At 35.5% G+C, this 24,179-nt stretch overlaps 1 protein-coding gene across 3 annotated transcripts in view; it reads left to right on the top strand.

The window, feature by feature from the left end:
• LOC123311185 (protein vein) overlaps positions 1 to 24,179 on the top strand; it is a 113,704-nt gene that overhangs the window by 49,173 nt on the left and 40,352 nt on the right. The gene's annotated exons all lie outside the window — the stretch shown is intronic.

Here is a 24,179-nt window from a genome sequence, read left to right as displayed (position 1 = left end):
ATCATCCCTTTCCTCAACTGAAAAAAAGTTTAAAAGGTCGTAAATTTTCTTCCAACGTGGACGTAATAAAAGCTGTGGAGGTCTGGTTTGCAGAGCAAGAAGAAACATTTTTTTGAAAGGTGTAGAGACGTTTTAGGTTCGCTGTAATAAATGCATCCAATTAAGAGGAGAATATGTTGAGTAATAAAATATTTTGACATTGGCAGTTTGTTTGGTTCTATAGTAGGCTAAGGATTTTTCAATATATCCACGTATATTATCAGAGACACGTAGCTCATATTTTCAAGATACAGTATTTATCTTAATCTGACAAGCTCGAGTATGTACACTTGACGATGTTATTTTACATCTTTGATGCTTCCTACCCCCCTCCCTTTCATGTAGAATCCATTACTAATGATATGGAATAATTGGTTATAGCACAGAACTGCGCCACGTTATATCTGTACGTCTCGTTTATTCTGCATACCCATGTGATATGTAGGTACACTTTTGTTTACAAACAAGCCAGCTCATAAACAGATGAACATGAAGAAATTTTCTCACAGTTCCATACAAAGAAGTCTCTTTATATGGGTGAAGAAAATGCCTATGTTTTCAATTCAGAATCAGACAAATCGAATTCAAGTGATATAACTTGCACTGTAGTCAATTCCTTTTCGTTTCTCAAATATGCGAGTTGCCTTCGGAATTCTTTTATATTGACACCACTTAGTCATATGATGAAATCACACGTGCTTCAATCTTACTTTACATTTTGTTTTCGTATATTATTCTCTGAAAAAGCAAATTTCTATTTAATGTGCTTATACTTTTCGGATACAATTTGACGACTTTCAATCATTTACAGATGAATATCAGGATCGATTCCAGAAACTATTAAAAAATTTCTCTTTTAAATCGTTGACAGTCTAGAAATTCGAAAATAATGACACTTAAAAAAGGCGAAGAACAAAAAACCGTGCTCGGTCTCTTTCAAAATAGTTTTTCTATTTTTTTTTCAGTAAGTAAAAAGTAACGCACAAAAGTCATGTCCTCCGTCTTAACTATTTTAGACAAAAAGGCGCGAGCAGGTCAATCCTTATTATTATTTTTACGAGATTCGCTGCAGAATAAAAATTAAATAAAAAAGGAAACAATGAAATAACTTACTTTTCCAGTCTTAGCGGCCTCTATAGGGTAGTTATTATCGTGGCAAACGTCAATTGTTCGCTTTTTATCGATTCAGCTTTGAAATTGAACCCAGTTGGAAGATGCCCCAGAAGATCCTGTAGGCCTGATACAATTTGAAACAATACATATTTACTTCGACTTTTATCTCTGAAGAATTAATTTCGCTTTTTTCCTTTAAGTATCTTCTGAGGTTGTTTGTCGACTGTAAAATGGGGTAATGCAGCCATGTAAAACTCAACCACTTATGGATCAGAATTGATCGATTAGGTGAGTCACAAAACCTTAATATTGAAGAAGACGAAACACCTCAACGAAGGACAAGGACATACAGGGTGTCCCAAAACTAGTGAATCAAACGTCACACCACGATAGAGTAGACCAAAGACTATCGAATGACACCAATATTAGTTCAAGGAAAATGTACCGTTTCCAAAATAATCAGAATTTTATTAAAATACCTAAAGTAGCCAATTTTCGAACTATTTTTCTTAATCACATGGCCAGTTTGTGAAAAAGGATATCAATTTTAAATTATATTTAAATAAGATTATTGGTTTATCTCCCCTCATCTAAATTATTTTAAGTAGTTAATCGATAACCTAAGTAAATGTAAATCAAAACAATTTTTTTTTAACATGATTTTTTTACTCAGAGAAATCCCCCTCTATAGGGATGATAATATGGGAGAAAAACGCTATCCTAGATTGGCCTTGTGATTTAAAAAATAGTTCGAAAATCGGCAACTTTAGGTTAGGTTTTTTCAGAAACAGTACATTTTCGTTCAACTAATGTTGGCGAGAATGTTGGTGTCATTCGATAGTACATATTTGATCTACTCTATCGTGGTGTGACGTTTGATTCACTAGTTTTTGGACACCCTGTATATTATGGAGACATTGCAGACTCATAGAACAATGCATGTGTATCGCGTAAATTATACTTTTCTCAAATAGTTTTCAGTGATATCTTCGGCAAAAATTACTTGAATTCGTTGCTTCCTTCAGACTCTCTGAGACAAATTGTCGTATGTTTTTATATACAGTCCATTCAAGAATGATTGACATCCCAGTAGGTCTTGAAAGTCCAGGCGCAGCTTAATATCTGATCACAAAAGATTTCTCAAAATTTCTGTACTTTCAATCACAGAACTGGAATATATCTATATAATCTAGAAGAATATATGAAAATGAGAAATATTCAAATTTGCAGCATACTTATCAGCATTCAAAATTGACAGCGCTATGTTTTCAATTTGTCCGATTAAATTAAGAACATAAACAGCTGTACAAAATTCAAATTACCTTCGGTAAGTGCATAGATTCACATATATAATAGGTCTACAGATCAATGTTTATTCACAATACCAACCTGAATCCCGCAACACAAAATCTCAACTTATGGGCTATTACCAACTTAAATTCGATTTTCCATGGCCACCCGAGATGTCAATCATTCTTGAATTATCATAGGATTATTTTTCTGAAAAGTTCTTACTAGGGTTCACGCTCCTGATTTTTCTATCAAATATTTTCAGTGTTGTGACGTTGCTGCTTATACGAAAAAATAGTAATACAATCTTCGTTATTTTAAATGGGACACCCTTTCCATTATAACGTTTTTCGTTTCTCTATTCCCGTCTGAGTATTTTTGTCTTGTTCTCTCCTATTCCTCTTCCTGATACTTTCGGAGATACTGTTTTCCAAAAAAAAAAAATTGCCAAAAACATGGATCCAATTAAAAGGCAAGGAAAGGACATTATATTGGTTTCGGAAATAAAGTTAAATTCCCAAATCGAGAAAAAACAATTCGAAATTCTTCATATTTGGACATTGATAACGGACACCCTGTATAAAGGAGGAGTTGATCATTTAGGAACGATGAGTAGGGAAATTCTTAAGTTTAAAGAAATCCCGATCAAATTCATGTTTCTATCGCTTCTGGAAATTGGTGAAGGGCTTTTAGCGAACTACTGTTTCGTCGAAATTTTGCAGTTTTTTCTGAGTAAGACCGTACCGTTGGAAAAATGTCCCTTATATCTTGCATCATGATAGAATTATTGAAGAGCATTGAAAATATGCAAAAATATAAGATGTGTCCCATTTAAAAAATCACTCATTTGTTGAATAATTTTATTCGGGAACAGCCTGTATATTAGAAAATAATTTCCTGAGATGCAGAATTGAAAGTACAAAAGGAATGCTTTTCAACTAAATCTCTAAGACGTCTGGTTTGGCAGCTATAGAAGCCTAACGCACTATTGCAGGACCCCGTATACTCCACAATACAACTATCCATACGTTTTTCGAAATCTGCCATCGAAAGTGAACTAACTCACTCTGGAAATTCCATTCCAGATTCCGAATACAAAATGCGAGAGGAATATTGAGCGAATATTAATGCTATCGACAGAATTTGAAGGAGCACGCCACTCGAATACAAAATAGGATTCAAAAAATCGCAAAAACTGAATCATTCGAACTCTGAGGAGTAGGTAAATGTACTAAGTTGACCTTCGTAACATATGTTTAAATGAATGCATTGCAAATAGTAATTATTGGTGCCAAGATGTGGGATCGCAATTATAATATGATGTCAGTATAAACTGTGATATTCTCATTTTATCTCTCAAAATTAAATGAAACATGACCGACTCAGTGGTGTGTCGAAATAAGTGAGAACGATGGCCTAAACATGCGTCTTGACCAAAAGTGGGAAATTGTGTGTTGTTCTAAATTTATTTGTCTATCGGGTGTGTTGAAATTATTACAATGGGGAATTTTCCAAATTTTCTGAGACTTCCATTGTATGGGCGGAGGAAAATGAAATTGGATAATTATTAGTATTATACAGGGTGTACATAAATAGTTACAAAAATATTTACGGGGTGATTCCTTGTCAAAAAATAAGGTGAGCCTTTCCAGCGAATGTTTCTTGTTTTAGCCCCTCTTGCTCAATTAGAGCCCTTAAAGATGGTGCTCGAAAATCAGTTTTCAATTTCCTTCCTGAAAATGAAAAACTGAGAAGAATGAAATCAAGCAGATATTTTATGCGAGTGTGAAGGCATCTACATTTTTGGTGGTGTTCCTCTGTGAATGCAAGTTGTAAAAAAAGCCACTCCAAAACCTTGTGTCGCAAGAAACTTCTTTCCATATTCATATTTTGCAATTAATAAAATCAATCTTCTACTGTAATGTCGTAGTAACGAAAACTCGCGGTTTTTAGAAAAAATAATTTTTCATCATTATAACGTCATTCGTAGAGGCTGGAATTATTTTCCAACTAGAATATATCTAGTAAGAGGCAGTCGTTTTGTTAGGACAACTTGATTCAGTTACAATTTTCTCTCTACTTGACTTATCATTTTGAGAAACTCAAAATACATACCTACTCATTAAGATGACGGTGTACCCAAACGCAGAAATGAGCGATATGCACGTTGTTTACGGGCTTACTGGTGGTAATTCTCGTCGTAATTCTCTAAAAGCATCCGGAAGATATGCAGAAATATTCCCTGAACGTTTAATATGATCACAAATAACAAGATAGAAATATTCATCGAAAGTAATCAACAAATTATGTGGTTACGATCGATTCATATTTCTTCTTTGTTATTTGTGATGTATTGCATTTGGCTTTTCGGCATGTACCTTCTACCTATTTGATATATTTAATTCGTGAAAAGTTTTAAATTGTTTGTTCTGTTACATATCTTCAATATTCGTACCAATACCCAATAAAAATGCCCACTCAACGTGAGCTTAATGAATAAATTTAAGATAAAAAATAATTCCAGTCTCTACGATTCATACAGGTGTCTTGTCTGCTGATAAATTATTTTTTTTCCCAAAAACCGTGGACTTTAGCAAGAAATTACAGGAGACCATATCTGTAAAGAAGGAAGAAGCTATCCAAAATTAATTTTTATTCTAAAATATGAATATGGAAATAAGTTTCTTGCGAAACAAGGTTCAGGGGTGGGCTTTTATATCCCTTGCAATCATTGAGGAACAACAACAAAAACTTTTTTGAGTGCCCTCTCGCTCGCGTAAAGTATCTACTTACTTGATTTTATTTTTGTCAGTTTTTTGTTTTCAAGGAAAAAATTTGCTTTTATACACCATCTTCAGACGCCTGTAACAAAACAAGAGGCTCAAAAAAAAAAAATTTATATGAACCCTACCCTATTTTTTGATAACGAAACAACCTCTGAATTTGTTCGCAACTATTCATATACACCCTGTGTAGTAGACAAAAGGATTGAGGACCAAGTTATATGTTATAGTGGGAAGGGGTAACAGTTCTCTGCGACCTTAAGGTCTATTGTGCCCCCTAACAGAGCTGTTTGAGGACCAAGGTGAAATGTAAAACTAATGTTTCGCCGACGTTTCTCGTGGCAGAATCTTGTAGCTTTTGGTCTATTCGCGCAAGCATCTAAACATGACTTTTTTTGTTCAGAGGTGATTTTTAATCGCTTCAACAAGTTTCTTCTTCTAAAAGCCAGTCCACAGATACAGAAAAGCGAGCAAAAAGGACAGCGCGTGAATCAAGGAGTATGCTTATGTCATTCATATATACCTAATTCGTAGAGCTCTGGACAATAATCTTGGAAAGAAACGATTAACAATGCGTCCATCAGTCAGTCAACTAGTGCTTGTTATTAATTTGATATAAGAGATAGACTTGTCAACTATTCAACAAGAAGTTGCAGGCTCATTCGCAATTGTACGGCGTTTCAATTCCACCTATAAACAAAAAATTATTCTATGTTTGCAGGTAACGCTGATTTGGCTCTTTGTTTACATTGTAAGAATTTGAAATGCCCTGATATAGGAACCAGCCTAGAATTGCGCCGAAAAAATATTTCATTCAAAGTTAATTTTTCACCAATGCTGTGTCAATTCAGAACAAAAAACCATTTCGAATTTTTTTCTTTATGGCTCCTCAATGTAGAAAATAAGGTCCAAATGTAAGATGTACGAGGACTGGGTAACCCTCGCAAAGACGTTTCCAATAAGTGTTAGCTTAGTGTTCAAAAAAAAAGATGACATCACCATGGCAAGAAATTTCCATAAAAAACGCAGCAATTTAACATAAAATTGATATCCAGCAGGATTTTCTTGAAAATAAATGTATTCGAAGAAAATGAGTCGACAGACTTTTAGTCTCAATTTTAAACAGAAGAGGGCACATGTTATGCTCCGATTACTCAATTCAAAAGTCGATCCCCAAGGCTTGTTTAGGCCATTCTTTTAATTCAAATGGAAAAAAAATTTAGTAGGTATAGTCCATCAGAAAAAAGTTTTTTCGTTTCCTCACCAGTTTTCAAATATTCATAATTCATTAATTTCATAAATACCGAGGACAAAAACACTATTCTCTGCTATCGATGAGTCGAATTCGGTGCTAACTCCACTTTTGACTGTCATGTCATCATGGATTTGTTTACATTTGCGTTTGGTAAACGTCAAAATCACAAATTTCCTAGGTTTTTTTTAAGATTTTTCGATCTTGCTCCTAGATCGAGAGTATTCGCTGCGTTCGCTGCTTCTGCTCCGGTTATTCGTCTTTCGTTTGGCAGTTTTCGCTGACATAGACGTCCATCGGTTTGGGAAGAGATAGAGAGTTCCCCGAGAGTTCCCAAACCTCTAAATCAGATGATTTTCTCTTCTTTCCTCTCCCACTCGGTTCGTAGAAATAAGTATAGTCCAATAATCCAAACTACCTCGAAGATCTATTTGATGTTCCAAAACGTACACGAGCACATTCATATTCTGTCACTCCTTAGATTAACATCCCACACATTCATAGGATTGGGCGAAAAGGTTCCAAAGAATAACTCAGGTGATTGTCAGATTTCTCTTGGTTTTTTTTCTGTATCAACAAAAAGAATATTTATAGCAACCCCTGTACTGGAAGCACATGGACAAATCAGACAATTCTGCAATTCTTCCAAATATCTGAAAACGTTTAATGTAGAATTCGATTTTTGTAAGTGGTTATTTTGGTCAAATTCGAACATTTTGGAATGCATTGAGTTTTCTGATCCTAACATATCGTTAATTAACTATATGATGAATCTGATAATAGCTTTCAGCGATTTATATTTACCGTTTTGAAGGATTTTAAGATCGTCTCGATATGAACCTAAAACATTGAAGTGAAATATTCATTTCATTGGAAAAGCAACGAAATGAATAACCCGCAAATATCTCATATCGTTCAAAATGACACGGATCGAGGAAAAATTGTTCGAAACATCTGGATAGGAGTCGAAGCCAGTCGGTATTATTTAGTCTGTTCTATAAATAAAACTATCAATTAATTTTATGATGTTCAAGTCTCAGAAATCTTAGGAAAATGAGGTTATTCAATAAGAGCATTCAACTCTGAGAGGAACCCGAAAGAGGAAAATATTTTTTGGGCATTCAGAAATATAAGGTTTTTCATCTGAGATATATGGAGTTCATGTCATGCATTAGCAAATTGTGATCACGTGGGAAAAACACCATTCACGAAACATATCGCCATCCCTCCGCTACAAAAAATAATCTGGATTATTCATAATTTCCCGGATATCTTCATTGCATCAGCTAAAGGAAGTTTTGGGGTAACAAGATTTGAGAAAACTTTGTTGACAATCAGATATGGACCTTGGTTAAAGATTTCAATCAATCTGAAATACTCAAATTACGGTAGATACTTGGTTGATGACCTGCAACTTGTGGATATTGTCTTGACTCTTGACACAAAAATTGGGCATAATACCCCAGAAATCAACATTAGATTATACAGTGTATTCCTAAAGTGGCAATATAAACGAAAAGGGAAGATCCTGTGATCTAAAAAAAAAAATTAAAATGATTCATTTTCGAAAAATTTCTCTCGAGTATTTGCACAAAACATAGACATATAGACATGGACTTAGCAATGTCAGCATGAAATTGGCTTTTTTTATAGAAATGATGGTCGGGCATTCACCTTCTCTTTTTTGTTCACATAGAGGTGAGTGTGGACCAATCAATATTCTAGAAAGAGACAACTGCATTCCCGACGTACGTTTCTCTCTGTCACTTTTTTTGACCGTATTTCATGCATAGATAGAAAGGGAAGGCACAGACCATGTCTATATGTCTATGGCACAAAATAATCGATAAAATTTGGCGTAGATATTACATGCCATTATTTCCAAATTCGATTGCCAATCTATAATATGATATTTTTTCCGGAACCGTGCACCTTTTCTAATTCAGAACAGTTTTTTGGTGGCCCACTGCTAGTTTAAAAAAGTGGAGCAAAGAGTTTAGCTCTACTACTGAACTTCTTGGTCCCTTATAGTTAGTCGTATCTGCTACCGATTTCGAGAAAATTATTTCGAATAATTCTCCTGGAATTTTCAGGAAAAATTCAATGCTATAAAAATCCATTCAGTGTCAGTGGAATCTATTATCAGTTTATTCATTTCGATACGTTTCACCTACTGACTTGAGATACCAGTGTTAAGTTCAAGAACCCACCAATGAAATTAATCTCAATTATCCTTGAAATTATTATCCGAAAGGTTTTTGATTAAAAGCCGTTTTCTATAAACCTATCTATCCATCTTTCAACTTACTGCCAATTGGAAACCATTCTGAAATATACCTACAGATAGATCATAGATACGAAATCAGATGGTTTTTCTATCTTCAGCAACTGAAACAATAGATAGATAGTTTTGTTGAAAACGGCCGTAAGTCACTGCAGTCTTCTTCTTGTTCAAAGTGGCAAAGTCTTATTCAATTTGAAAATAGGGTGAAAAATAATAATAGCCCTTTGTCAATAAGCAATTTCCCATTGTTTTACATCGTTACATACTTTTCCCTGCCTTTCCTTTCCCTACCTTTTTTTCTAAAATCATCTCATACAAATATTTGGATGGTCCAGAATGTCTAGTACATTCTGGGGACTGGACTATTGAAAACAATGACGGTTCAGTCATCTTTTCCATTTTCCCGCGGCTGACGTCGCTTTCCAGTCTTGTACTTGATATGTTATGAAAACGCTTTCAACTTGAGGGAATGATAACTCCGCCATCGCTAATATTTCATCTGAGGTATTTTTGGTGAAATGTTCCTCTACACGCCGATAGGATGCTCTTACTCTTGGCATCCTGAGTGATGGCGACTGGCTGGGATAATTGGATTTATATAAGCCAGTTTTATTATGAATTTCGAATTATGTATATTTCAATCTCAAGCTTCTTTCAGTTCTATTTAAAAAAGAAACTGAAGACACTTCAAAAATAAATAGATTTTCAAATTGAGTATAAAGACTCCATACGTATATACCTACAATGCCCTCTAATACCCAAGTCCGCCTTGAGACTGGTTGCATATAAGTGGATAGAAAATTATTCTGCCCATGTCCGCCTTCAGTATAGGTTCATTTTGTGAGTATACAGGTGTTAATGTAAATCAGTTAACTATTTGCGAAAAAAAGATGTAGATAACATAAGCTAATTTGAAACTAGACGGAAATAATTTCAAAAAAGAAAAAAAAACTTGGGCATTAGAGGGTTAACCTATGTTCAAATTCGTAGCTTATTTTGCTGCTTCAATTTTAAGTATGTTTTCATAAAATGTTACTATGCGACAATTGCCACTCATTCAAAGAGTCCGTCAATCATGATTCCATCTATAAGAGAAATATCTGAGTTTTCATATAAACAATTAACAAAATAAAAATATACATCAATAAATCAAAAATTATTCCCCTTGACATTTGAGTAACTTGACGCCCTGTAATTCTCTAAAGAGAGTATCAGTTCGGCATGCTGTGCCCGTCTAGTGATATTTCCAGAAATCTATAAATAGGGTGGTTCTATTGCAGCCGGCGCTCTAGCATTACTTTACTTCAAACTAGAAAATAATCGGCTTTACGGTATAAAGCATCCCTCAGATGTTAGGTTCTTAAATGAGTAAAAAACCCAGGCTCATTATAATATTTTGAGTTTCGAAATTTTTTTTAATCCGGTCAGCTTGGGATGTCTCAGTTCGTTAGGGGGAAGAAAAACGTCAAGAATCTCCATTTAGAAACGGCATTCACTAGTTTTTAATTTACGCTTTCAATTTTGTACGTAAAGCAGTTATTAGGTTAGTTAAGATGAAGGACGTCTTGATGTCTCCCCGTCCCTTTTTTTTTTCACAATCATTTTTCGAGGATTGTTCAACACATTTCGATAAAAATAGGGGCGAGGTGACATCGGCGATAAAACTCTTCATATATTGCAAAAATTTTCATAGTGATAGGTATACACTGTGTCCGTAAAGTATGGAACAAGGTCATTTTTAGCTGAACAGACCGTTTTAAAAAATAATCCTGAAACACGTCGGTTTTTCATTCTAATTCACCGTATTTTGAAATAATAATCTAATATACAGGGTGAATTACTTTCGAGAAATGACGTCACCGTCATTTTCTCTAAATGAAACACCCCCGTTTTGTCTCAATTTTCGGATTACTCTAGCTGAGCTGATTCCAAAAAGGTATCACATGTTGATAAAAATAATTTCTTTCATATTCTGTCTGCTAGACCACAAGTACCAGACATGTTTGGAAACAGATCATTTTTATTTATCTAAAAATGTAACAAACTACAGGGTGTTACATTTGAACCAATTGCCGCTAGACAATAAGTATTTTTGATAATATTGTTAATTTGACTAATAAAGAATATTACGCGTTACTTTATGAGCACACACAAAACTATTGTATTTTTGTCCACCCTGTACCAATTGGAATCAAAATATGATTCATTTTTGGAATCAGCTTAGCTAGAGTGATCCGAAAATTGAGACAAAATGGGGGTGTTCCATTTAAAAAAAATGACAGTGACGTCATTTCTCGAAAGTAATTCACCCTGTATATTAGATTATCATTTAAAAATACGGTAAATTAATATCAAAAATCGTCCTGTATCAGGATTATTTCTTAAAACGGTCTGTTCAGCTAAAAATGACTTTGTTCCATACTTTACTGACACAGTGTATACAGAAATTACGCTGAAATTGAGGAATAACAGTAAATGATTCAATATTCCTAATATTATCTCTTGCTTGGAAATTTCTATTTTTCCACTGTATCAGTTCGTAGTTCAGGCTATTGCTCAAATATCTGGCACATTTCTGTAGCATCCGCGTAAAGCAACCAATGTCGATTGTCTTGATCCCGAATCGTATCCACTACCTACTTCCCTTAAGAAATAGCTGTATGTACTTTGAAGTTGGAACATCAATTTCAAATCAAAATCAAAATTGGTTCACTTTCACTTTTCCACCTGGGAAGTTAAAAATGATGAATATTGAATTGAATATCTACCTACTTTCAGATTTTCTCCTGATGATCGCATTATGATTTTCCACCTCTATACAGTTTTCGAGACAAATAAAGAGCATACTTATCGACTGATAAGTATGTTGAAAATCAAAGTGTAATATTTTATAATGAAGTTTTATATTTTTTCACAAAAGTACACCCTCATCTTAGAGTAACTTGACTTGAGGATTTCGACATCGCTCAAAAACGTAAACATTCCTGACCGTTTTGAGGCCATTTTCAGTTCTGAAAAACGATAAAGCACCGCGAAAAACAGCCTCAATTGGGAGAAAACTGAGTTTTTGTTCGTTAGTACTGATGAGCCAGAGTCAAGACATTTTCTTCGACGCGAATTTCAATGTTTCGACACATAAGAGATTATTCTAATTAGTTCTGAATTCTCTATTGAGTGTCTAGGCCGTTATCAACGATAGGGTTTGCAATTTACCCGTTTTTACGCTTCGAGTCTCATTCTTGAAGTTAATTCTATCCAGAGTACGTTTAGAAATAGCCTTGTAGCCAAGAACAACTTCTGGATACAACTTGCACTCCGAACTTTCAACTTTTAACCTCGGCTTTCACCCTTTATTCTACATAGTTCTATCAATTCTGAGGGTACGATTTCCTGGATTTCGTGCAAACCCGTTGAAAGTAAAATCTAGAGTGGTGAACAAGTGCCTTTTTCTCTATCCTAATCAGTTCTCTCACTACAGCTTGGAGTACGATTTTCTGGCTGGCGTGCAAACCCGTTGGAAGCAGAAACCAGAGTGATGGCTTTTGGGATAAATATACCTCGAAAGCTAGAGCTACAAGGAAAAACAGTTTTCTTGTAACAGCTGATACCTTAATAATCCTACTTACATAACCAGCAAATAATACCTTAATATTTTGGTTAATTTTTCTTCTGTGAGTATTTTCTCCGTGAGGCGCTCCTTAAAACTTATATACCACCTGATTTTGTCCTGCACGAATTGAACCCCCACCACACTCTACCTAAGTTTCCGAAAAAGATATATAAACTCGAGTGAAATGAGAAAACTTTTATATATTTTGTTTCTATGAAGAAACTACAAAAATAATTGTTGATTCTGATCAACGCAGCATCTGTGCTGCGTTTGTACTTTCACGGCCTCTACTTCGATGTCAATAATTCTTGAATGGACTATAACATAACGGATGAACTAATAAAATGGCGCGACAGTGGAAACACAGCTTTAAAATTCACTTCCGAGTGTCCCGCATATCGACCCTTGTAGAGAATTCATGCTGGTGAAAATAAGGAAGAATGATTACCATTTTACGAATCCTTCAGTGGGTAACAACTATTCTGGTTTATATCTTGATGAAAATAAACACATACATGTTACTTATATCATTAGGGTTGCTATCTAAACATCCTGAAAGTGTCTGAACGTACAAGAACCCTCATGCAGAATACTTATCAAGAGACAGCTTCTTAATCTCATATTGAGGATGTACAAAATTGGAACGATGAGTAAATTTTTCGTAGTAGAGCAGATATTTTCGAAAAAAAACCGCCGCGAACACTAGGTCTTTTCAAGCACTGAAAAAGAAAAAGTGGTCCTCTGAAAATATCGGCGAAATTGCTTATCCATTCTTAGTGGCACAGTGGCTGCGGAAAAATTTGCCGCCTATATAAATTTGCTGCCGCAGTCTATAGCCCTACTAGAATTTTCAGAAATCTCCTTCTGGATAGCCCATTTATTCGATGCCAGTAGCTGGTACGATGTAGGAATACATTCTTGTGACATCTGAGATGAAGCGAGGACCAACTAAATTCGATCTCCTAACCATAGCTTAGAAAAATTTTTTCGCCAGATAAGATTATTCAACCCGCTTCATAAATCTCAGGGCAGCTCAATTTTAATAGACAGTCTACGGCTGTTTGACCTTGGTGACTTGTGTTCTGTTCTACCACCATCGATATATCGACGTATATACCCATGCTGTTCAGGAGGAAATTGATCACACTATAAGATACTTCTTGCCAAGACCTGAAAATGAGTGCACAACTTATCCGTTTATCAATTTTGAATTGTGATTGCCTGAATGCACGATGTTACTTCAGTTATTTGAACTGAAAATTCTATCCGCAATAAGTTGCAGAAAAAACCAAATTCGATCAACAAAATATTCTTATGATACAATAAATAAGATCAACCAGTGTTTTACACCTCGAAGCAGACTAACATAAAGGCTAAGAAAGTTTCACTTACCTAGCTCCACCTTTACGCTACAGTTTCCAAGGAGTTGTAATCAGATGAATCACAGAAGTCTCCTAAAATACAAATGAAACTGATAGTTCCTCAGCCAGCTAACCAATCTTCCAACGAGCCCCCACATGATAGGTTCATGTTTGTACCTAATCGAGAAACAAAAATTGGATAGAGTTGTGCTTGAGGGGTTCTAAAACAATAATCAATTTTTTTCCTAAAGGTGCATTTACACCAAACGAGCATTGTTTTCGAACGTTTCAAAACGTTTCGAAACGTTTTGAAATGTTTTCAAACGTTCGAGAACTCAGAATGGGAGGTGTTCACACAGCCCGCGCCTGTCCGAACGAGCAGTTCTTGATAATTCAACGAGGTCTCTCTAAAGTGCACCGACATGGAACCCTCATTATCTATAATGCAATTAGTAAAAATTGCAATAAATTGCAATTTCTACTGAATCTATAGTACTCAGAGTCTCTGACAGTAATAATCTCTCAAATGAACTCTACGCCAAAGGAGGAGACGAACAACCTGGGTGAATTCTTTTCTGAAAGGAAGAAATTATACCCAGCTGCTAGATGACTTGAGAGCGGACGAAACTGAACTTTTTAGAAATTTCTGCCGCATGTCATTATCGGACAAAATTGAGGAAAAAGTGTCAAGAAAGACACCAATCATCGAGAGAGCATTTCCAGCGTCGGTTAGACTGGCACTAACGATTTTTGACTACGGTAGGGTGACCAGACGTCCGTCATTGTGACGGACAGTCCGTCAATCGTCCAAGAAGTCCGTCACTGGAAAACGTCCGTCAAAATTTAATTCAGTATTTTTGTCAAGATTATTTGAGATGGATAGTAAAAAAAGAAAGTGCAAATTTATGGAAGATCTTTCGAAAAAATTTCCATTTTTTAAAACACAAAACTTGATTCTGAAGTCCAATGTACGAAGTGTTTGGGCCAATTCAGATTGCATTTGGAGGAAGAAGAGATAATGTACGGCATGTTTAAAGTTACGAACATAAAAAAAAATTTAATGCAGCAGCGTCTTCCTCCCTGACCAAATTTTTGAGGCATTCAAATTTTGGGGATGAAGAAGCTTCTCTAGAAACGCCTAAAGCACTCTTCTCATTCCACAGTGTAATGCACAACCATTATATTAATATTATTAAATTTTCGTTTTTGTGTTGTAATAGACTTTTATTATTTCTCTATTTTCAATAAATAGATTTTTTTTATCACCATACCTTGTAGGAAACTGAGTAGCTGGAATCATATACAGGGTGAGTCTTATAGACTCGTACAAATATTTCACAGTAGAATCTTGAGGTCAAAAGAAACACTTTTTTCCTATACCGTTTTTTTCCGAATCGGCTCGGTTTAAAAGATACAGGTTGTTAAAAAATATAAAAAAAATGTTATTTCTAGGCTTTATCGAATGAAATGAATTTGGAAATATAGTTTTCGAGTAATTTGAAGTTCAAAAATAAAAGATATCTGTGAAATTCGAAAAATTGGGTAATTTTGACCGAATGCAACTCTTTTTGAAAGATCCACAGACGTCACAGATTCATTTATTTATTTTGAAGGTAATTTGTTTTTCCAGGGATGGCACAGCTCATTATGAAAACCTAAAATGGCTATATCTTCTTATCAGGGCTGAATCGGAAAAAATGGTAAAAAAAATTTTTCTTTTGATCAGGTCCGTCTGTCATTGGATAATCTGGTCAGCCTAGGCTACGGGAGATTCTTATGGTATCATGTACCTTTACCGAATTTCAAAACCATCAATATCGAAAATTATTATCGTCCGTCTGTGAAGCCATCGTAAATGGACTCCATTTCAAATGGATTGATTAATTATGAAATCACGATTCAAGAGATCTCACCAAAATTCAAAATAAATTAAATACCAAGACCCAATAACTTATCACGGTCCACCGGTGATTTCGATGATATGACGCCAGATGTGCAAGGAAATCTGAATCCCTTTGATGATTCGTCGGTTTACCGACATGAGACGGAACGGGATCGAGCATTTTAAAACGTTTTGAAACAGGCTTCGTAAACTTTATTCGGCGTCGATGAGTGTTTACACCGCCTGTGCATATTGCGTGCATTGTTCGCAAACACTGCCTTATAATGAAACGTTACTTTACCGGCATGTGGCGAATGAGCTCGAGCTCTCTGAAACGTTCGAAAACAGGGTTTGCGAACTCTGTTCGACGCCGATGACTGTTTACACCGCCCGTACTACTGTTTGCAAACAGTGTTCGCGAATAATGCTCGTTTGGTATAAATGCGCCTTAAAAAAACGAGTGCAATCGGAACTCAATCAATGTGCTTCAGCGTCTTAATTTCGAGTTATTTGTTGAGAAGAATTTTGGGTTTTGGTGGTTTGAAAAAAAAATCGAAATAACGGTGGAATTCCATTTTCTGTTGGGTTGGAAAACTAGGAGGTTGGAAAAAATGATTTCGGCAAAAAAACAGATAGAATCGGAAATCGTGTGTTTTAGCGTGTTTATCAAGTTGTGCTGGAATCGGGAGATCGTAGGTTCGAATCCTGCTCTGGGTGGTACTTTTTTCAGAATTCAATTCCTGTCTGCATGCCGTTAAAAACTTTCATGATATTAAATTCCAGACATTAAACTATCTTCTCAATATTAATTTTATTTTTTTTCAAGAAACCTCTGTGTTTCTTTCGATAGCCACAAAATTCAAAACAATAAAGATTATAGTGTAATTCCGCTTTCAATGAGCTTTTTAACGAGCGCACACATGATTCCATCTGAAAGAAATGAATGGGGCTGAGGGGTTGAAGTAATTTAATGGCCCTAAGAATAAGGGTAATCTAAAATCAATTGACAGTTGAGTTATTGGTGGGAGTAAGATTTATTTTATTGCAGACTTATGTCCGAGTTGTGCTCAACTCTGTATATGATTATAAATTGCCAAAATATTCAAGAAGAGATTTCATGGGAAATGGTGGACCGAAATCGGGGAAGATGGCCCTCGGTTTGAACTCATCACTTTTATGTAGGTAGTTTTTTGTTTCAGTGTTTCCAATCAGGAGATACTACAATCAATAATAGTCGTATCACGTTTTTTTTTTTTTTGACATCATATGAAAGCTCTTTCACCAAAGTAGATACATACATATATTTCGCTTTAACAGCAATGCAGTCCCTCATAACTTGAGTATAGGTAAGGATGGCGTAGCTTGGGCCTAGAAATACTTACCGTATTCACAAATTTCTTTTAAATATTCTGACTATTAATGAGTGTTTCTTTCGATTATTACTCAGTATGTACCTCTTCAAGGATTTCAAATCGGGTATCCATGCATTACACAGTTTGTGCCAAAATTAAACTGAAGAATTTGGTGGTTACTCTGTGTCAAACAATGTGAAGGTAACTTCATATTAACCTAAATTTGAAAAGTCTCTGTTTTCTAAATATTGGTGACAGATATTTCAATTTTTTTTAAAACTGATGTTACAAAGTGGGCGAAAATTTGTATACCCCTGGGATGTCTGGAAAGCTAAGCATTTAATCAATTGACTCAGGTGAGGTCAAAGTAAAGCGTCAGCAAAATGCTCCACCTGTTACTTGGGACATTTTCGGTGACTCGAATACAGAACAAATTTCGTATTCGAACCTTCTGAAAATGGATAAAATATAACATCCGTAGGATGCATCAAGGAAGAAAATACATCTCAAGAAGAGAATTTGATTTTCGGAAGTAGAAATCATTTTCTGACAATAGATGAATCGTTCAATTCAAAATAAAATCTTTGCATTCCAAACAAACTAATTGTTTGGAATTCCTTCATAATTCCATGATCACCTCCTAGAAATTCAATTCACTTCAAATATATCGAAAATAGAATCTTTCTGGATATAGGTTCATATGAAGTTTTTTCTTATTTTCCGACATAGAATATACGGCTGAATTTTTTAAGTCAATTTCGGCAATTTGGCACACCTTGTGCCTCCAAACACTGTACATCCACGCTTACTTGACGACGTGAATTCCAAAATAGCCATTCAGAATCTTCAAACACGAAACGCTTTTTCTGCCGTCAACAATCCGTAAATAAATACAGAATTGTTAAGTTTCAGCACAGACTGGGTTGATCTTAACTTCACGAGCTAGATATGAATGAGAGAATCTATTTACTATCTTGCCAGTACACTGAGTGACGGACTGGTTAAGTGCGGTAATATTGGGAGTGACCCTATTTCGGAAAAACGTTGAAATACTTCCTAGGCGCATAAAGTGAGCAAGTACACAGTTCGGCCAAAGATACGATTCAAAAATAGATTGAAATAATATCCAGTCTTTAGTGAAGCACCATTCACGCTGAAAACACCTGAAAGTCCTTGACTACCTCTATTTATAAGTTAGATCCCGATGTTCTAAGCTTCTATTGCAGTTTGCTTTAAGATCGAACGTCTTCGTATTTTGACTCATTCCACTATAAGAGATTTGGTATGATGCTATTCGCAATAGATTTCAAGTGATGATGCACTGAATAATTCAGCTTTTCAAGGAAGGTAAATCATTCAATATTCATATAACTAGGTCTAATTTTGACATCAAATTCATCAGCAACGAGTTCAACCTCATTTTGAGACCAATTTCAGCTTACACTTCCAAGAATTCAGACATTTAGGCAAACTTTAGGCAAACTGTTCTTGCTCCTAGACACGAACGCGGAAAAATATTTCACGAATGGATGACGAATGAATTATTATTGGGGATGATTTGGTCCTTGGTGGTTTTTTTTTTCGTTATAGGGATGAAATGGTTAAAAGCATTCAAACACGCATCTTAATTTTTTTATGTATTTTAGGGTAACTGACATATACATTGGAGGTGATCAATGTTATCGAAAACATGCCTGTTTCGTAAGGAAGAAAATGATGAATTAGCTGAAATAACAAAAAAAATCTTTGATGGATTACTACCCTACAGAAAGGGTATGTCTTCGATACCGCTCCAAAAACATCAATACTACTGAATATCATTGACCTAATACATAAAAAAGAAAAAATTGGTTTTTTCAGCCCCATCATTGACTAATTCAATCTCAGCCACAGAAGCTACTTCTGGGTCAAAAAGCCATTTGAAAAACCTTTAATTACTCTCGTACGCTCGTAAAGGGTGCATGGAAAATGAAGAGAAGTAAAATGCAGTGATTTTCAAAATAATCGAATAGTATTATTTAGTAGAAGCCCATACTCATTATGAAACAAAACAAAAGCGATTCCGGCGCAGTTAGTATTTCAAGATGCATAAATGTCTGCATTTTAATCAACGGAGTAAAATTTTGACCGCATCATCATCTGGAAAACAATTTCGACTCATAATATTGGGAAAGAACAATTTTCAACGAAAATCTTGTTCCTCTAGTGTCTTTAATTGAGCTTTATTATACTTTTATAGATGAAAAGAAAACTTATTTTTTTAATGTAGCTAATTAGCTGGTGAGTTACATATTCTGATTTCTCACCTGAAAACCTTCGTAACCCAAGGATGTCAATTTTACATGGATACTACCAGAATTATTAGAATTATGGCAATTTTCCAATTTTTGTATCAGAATTTTTAAGGCAAATTTCGCCTGAATTATTTCTCTTTCGTTTTCAATCCACCTATTTATGTGCACATCAATTGAACGTTATTTTTTTCCTCATTAAATAGAACAATTCCTCCCATGTCCCAAGGCTTATCGAAACAAAATCACTGTGGTGAAACTAATCAAGTAAGCGCCAGATTTCTCTGGTGGATAATTTGTAAGTTATTTCCACTATTGTGAACTCTCGGAGAGCTTCGAAAGCTGAATTGAATTTTATAGCTCTGCTTGTTTCTCTAGTTCCCCCTATAATATCCAAATCTAGATGATCCTCAAAGAAACTCATAGTGTCTGGCTGAGCCCTTTAAAAACTGATACGGTGATTCCACCTGATTAAAATTTCCCAAAGATACTTATAATTTGAATTCATTTTTTCCGATAACATTGGAGAGAATCTTCATTGAAAACGAAGAGCGTTCGAAAGTCATTTCAATCCATGAAATGAGTTCGCCTTTAGCGAAGTTATTTTTTCTGCACCTGGACATCGAATCACGACCTGGCAACTTTCCCAAAAAGCGAGTGGCACAAGTTCCTTTTATTTGATGGTCATAACAAATAAAGTTTTTTTTTTGGTTGGGTTGTTCTGCCAATTCTGACAAGTTCACCAGCAGTGGAATCATGCCAGAAATATCCGAGCTCATCTACCTAATGTTATGTATGACTCTAGTAGATGATTCATTTCCGAATCATTGACACTAAAATAATTTCCCGAATAATTATTCGCATAGATTTCTGGGGAAAGCTGGACAAAGGTTTGCATTTATCTAGAAATAAATTTTGATATAGGGCACAAATATTAGTGGTACGGAAATTTGATGAAACGACTGTTCAATCAGGGTTCCTATGAAGCTGTCTGATCTAGTAATGATTAAGAAACAGAATAAATTAAAGACCGCTTCTGTTCTGGGAATCATAATAAAGTAATGTGATCGTGATTTGTTAATTTTTGGGTATTTTTGGCGCGAGGGTATTTTACTGGCGTCTACCCCCAGCGTGGTGTGGAGAATACAATATTGTTGAGGCCTTTCCATCTGCTTTCCCTCGAAGACAGGTGAATCTACAGGGCTGTTGTCTCAGCTGAACCTTCATGTTCCTAGAATCAATAGCAGATTTAGCCAGTGTTTCTGTTTGGCTACACCACGTATTAACGCTCTTCGTAGATCCCCACTTTTTTCGATGTGCAATAAATTCAATCTGTGCTGCCGAAATGTAGATGCCAATTCTGTTGGTATATCTCGATTCAGGAGGGAATTGAAGGCGTTGCTGTTTGAGGCCCAGTGGCAGTAGTTAAGCCTCAAAAACTTTCGTTGGAGAATTTTTTTTTCTTTTTGTTAAATTTTTTGTCACTTCTTATACCTATATCTGTAAGTGTGAATATTTTGTTTTTGATTTTTTAACTGTTTGTGTAAATTTAAAATATAACCAGGGTGCTGTAATTGGGCCTAGAGCCTGTTTGGACAATAAAGTATTATTATATGATGATGATACTACTCCGTTAAATCTGCAACACTATCACTTAAAAATCGTCGAACATTCTGCAGAAAGCAAATTGCACAAACTGATTGTCAATTCTTTACATGGGAAACACCAAATCTAGGTCAACCATGATTACGTGGACAAGTTGTTTCCCGAAACAGAGGGACTCATCATATATGTATATGAAATATATTGATAACTCAGTGGCGGATGATAGCTGTCGCATTCCGAAAGCAACGAGTACAAGAATAGACATGATGCTGTTGTCAGGATTTTACACCAAGAATGGGTTAGAAACTTCCAACTTCCAAGGTCTAAAAAGGTTCTCACCGACCGCAAAATTACACGCAATAGAATTGACCTTATATCATTGAATAGTGATGAGATATATCGACGTGGTGATCCCAAGTTTCGAATGCAGAAGTCTTGCAGCTCGCGAGTTTTATAACAATTTAGACTAAAGTAACCCGGGCCCTACTCAGATGGAGCGGCCACATTCTGAGGATGCAAGACACAAGACTTCCCAAAATAGTTATGTATGGCGAATTCACAGAAGGAGCTCGGAAACCAGGAGGCCAGGAAAAGCGGTACACTGCATCCCTAAAATCAGTTAATGCCAATCATAACTGGAAACAACTAGCGTTAGACAGATCACAGTGGAGGGCTTTGGTCCACAGTCCATAATGGAGATTCGAGAAGAATACAGCGGCGGCCATATCTGGTTGGTGACTATCTATGCCCGGAGTGTGGAAGGATCTGTAGCTCACGGTTGGGTCTCTTTAGTCACAGGAGGGCACACAGTCTTAAGTAGCCCTAAAAAATTATAAGTTTGACCGCAACGATAGTTTTGTTTTTGAGTCTTTTTGTAGATATATTATCTGTAACGGTACCTATACAGCAATGAATGAATCATGAATGAATAAATGATTCCAAATAACAAAATCTTACAGATAGGCACGTCGAAAATATTGCGAAATACAGGGACCTCGAAAAGCAAACCAGCAGACAATGAATGTTGAAAGACATCGAAGAAACTTGAACTAGGCGAAACTATCTATAGTTATGCAGAAAGCCGTACTATTAGGAACGGCGAGAACGGTACGCAAGTTCCTGGGAAATACGTAGGGAGCAGCATCCACTTCGACAAGGAGTGCGGGGTTATCAGGAACCCAACGGACCAAAAGGACAAGAGGAGAAAACAGGACACAATGGACATCAGGAAGCCGGGTAGCAGCCAGGACCCGACCACAACCATGAGCCCGAAAACTAGGCTGGGCTTCAACATAGCTTTGTTCTTTTATTAACCGATATAAGTGAATGTTCTTCTGGTGAGAAGTGTAAAAGCCGAAAGGCTAAAGTCATAAGCTGTTGATTGACTTGCTAGGAGCAATTTATGATCATAATCTATTGGAAGGTAAAAACCAGCCACCACATCAAATATTTATAAAATTTCTCTGAATTGACTGAATTCTTCTCCAATGAACTTCAAATATAGCTCTCCAAATTATGTAACAATAATCTAATCTAACTCCTGAACGAACTATTAAATAGAGCTAATAAAGTGCTAGAATTTAAAAAGTAATAAGTGTTTCTAACTGCATATGAAACCATATATTTCTAGCATGTCTACTACTGTCACATTCAAGCGCAAGATACCTTATTTCATTCACATGAGACAATACTGAACCATTGATGTTTTGATTATAAGTTATTACAATTTTCTTCCTTGTATATGTCATGGTGTGAATTTCCGATATCTTTAGATTCAATCTATTGTTGGTACACCATATTGAAAGCCCCTCAAGGGCTGCCTGAAGCCTAATACAATCATTGATCTTGATCTTGATCTGCGATAAATCTATGCCTATAACAGTTGGGTAACTCAAGAGGGAAATTCGGGATTAACTCGAGCCTGTCAGATTAATATAAGGGGAGATACCTTGGACCCTGTAGAATACCTCTACCAAAAATTAGACCTGTATATAGTGGGAATTGTCTGGACAAAGGACACCCTGTCAGAATAGTGAAAAACGATCATTGTACATACTTGAGCATGTCAGATTAAGATATATATGGTTGATTGTATATTAAACAATATATATTCCCTTAATCTAACAATTTAAACCTGACGAAAATGTGTGGGAGGGTGCCAAACTTGCAAAAAAAAAACAGAAAATACAGGAAACTTTTGTTCTATATGAAAGTGCAAAACATTAGAAAATCAAGTAAAATTCGGATTTGGTGAAGTAAATAACATTTTCAATAGTGATAAGTTCAAGGGAACTAAAACAGTTTATACTTATCAATACATTTACCCTCTACTTGTCAATCAAAATAATTGATAATCAACATTGTTTTTCTTTACAGTGAGAGCTCCATATACTGCAAAAGGTTTTGTCGGTGGAATCCATTATATTTGAAAATGATTTTTTCTCCTTTTGGAGGTTTTAACACTTGTTGTTATTATTAGTCGATGAGTTAAATTTTTGGGCGAATATACATGATAAGTCACTTTTTCATAGTATCTATTCAACAACTTCATTAAATCGTTTACAAATAGGTTCATAAAATAAGAGTTGTGGTGCAATAATTTTGGTGTCAAAATTCTTCATGTACTGAATAGATCCTACACCTCTTCCTACCTCAGCAAAAATTTCCTGTTAAACTCAAATTTCGCAAAATCTCCAATATCTATCAAGAATACAATTGTTGAAGGCCTTTAGTGAAAACGAACATGTATTTTATCACTCTTTAATGGAGCTTCCAATTTTATATAGGGGATAATTCGATTTCGGTTTCTCTAAAAGTTTCTTCTTCCTATAAAATCTGCCAAAAATCAAATAATCGATAGAATATAACCCAATTAGGAGCTAAGCCACAGATTATAGAACATGACATGTATATACAGCATTGTAATATGTGCTTCTAAGCCGCCATCTTATTGCAAAATTTCCCAATTGTCGCCAGTGTCTTGTTAGAGTCACTGCAATTTTCAGACGTCTATAAATCATACTGCAAATTCCATCATCATCATCAATTATTTCGCGTCCACAGCCTATCAATTTATGGCCACATCACAAAGTGAATCTTTTCTTGTGGCTCCTTCAGTCCAGTCCTTCAGAATGGCATTCGAGTTCGGACAAATATACGCTTATTCTCTCATCAAACATGATTCGTTCGAGATGAAAATCGATGTATTTTCCGAATAGACACTAGCGTCGTGTCGGTTTTTTGGAGGTTCCCACATTATGGTGATCTCGGTCGGCGTAGAAATACGAAAAATGGTCACATAGATTCCATCGAAATTA

Source organism: Coccinella septempunctata, chromosome 4, assembly GCF_907165205.1.
Source record: "Coccinella septempunctata chromosome 4, icCocSept1.1, whole genome shotgun sequence".
Classification (NCBI taxonomy): domain Eukaryota; kingdom Metazoa; phylum Arthropoda; class Insecta; order Coleoptera; family Coccinellidae; genus Coccinella; species Coccinella septempunctata.
The sequence above is the reverse complement of the archived record's forward strand: the minus strand, read 5'-3'. Positions and strand labels throughout refer to the sequence as shown.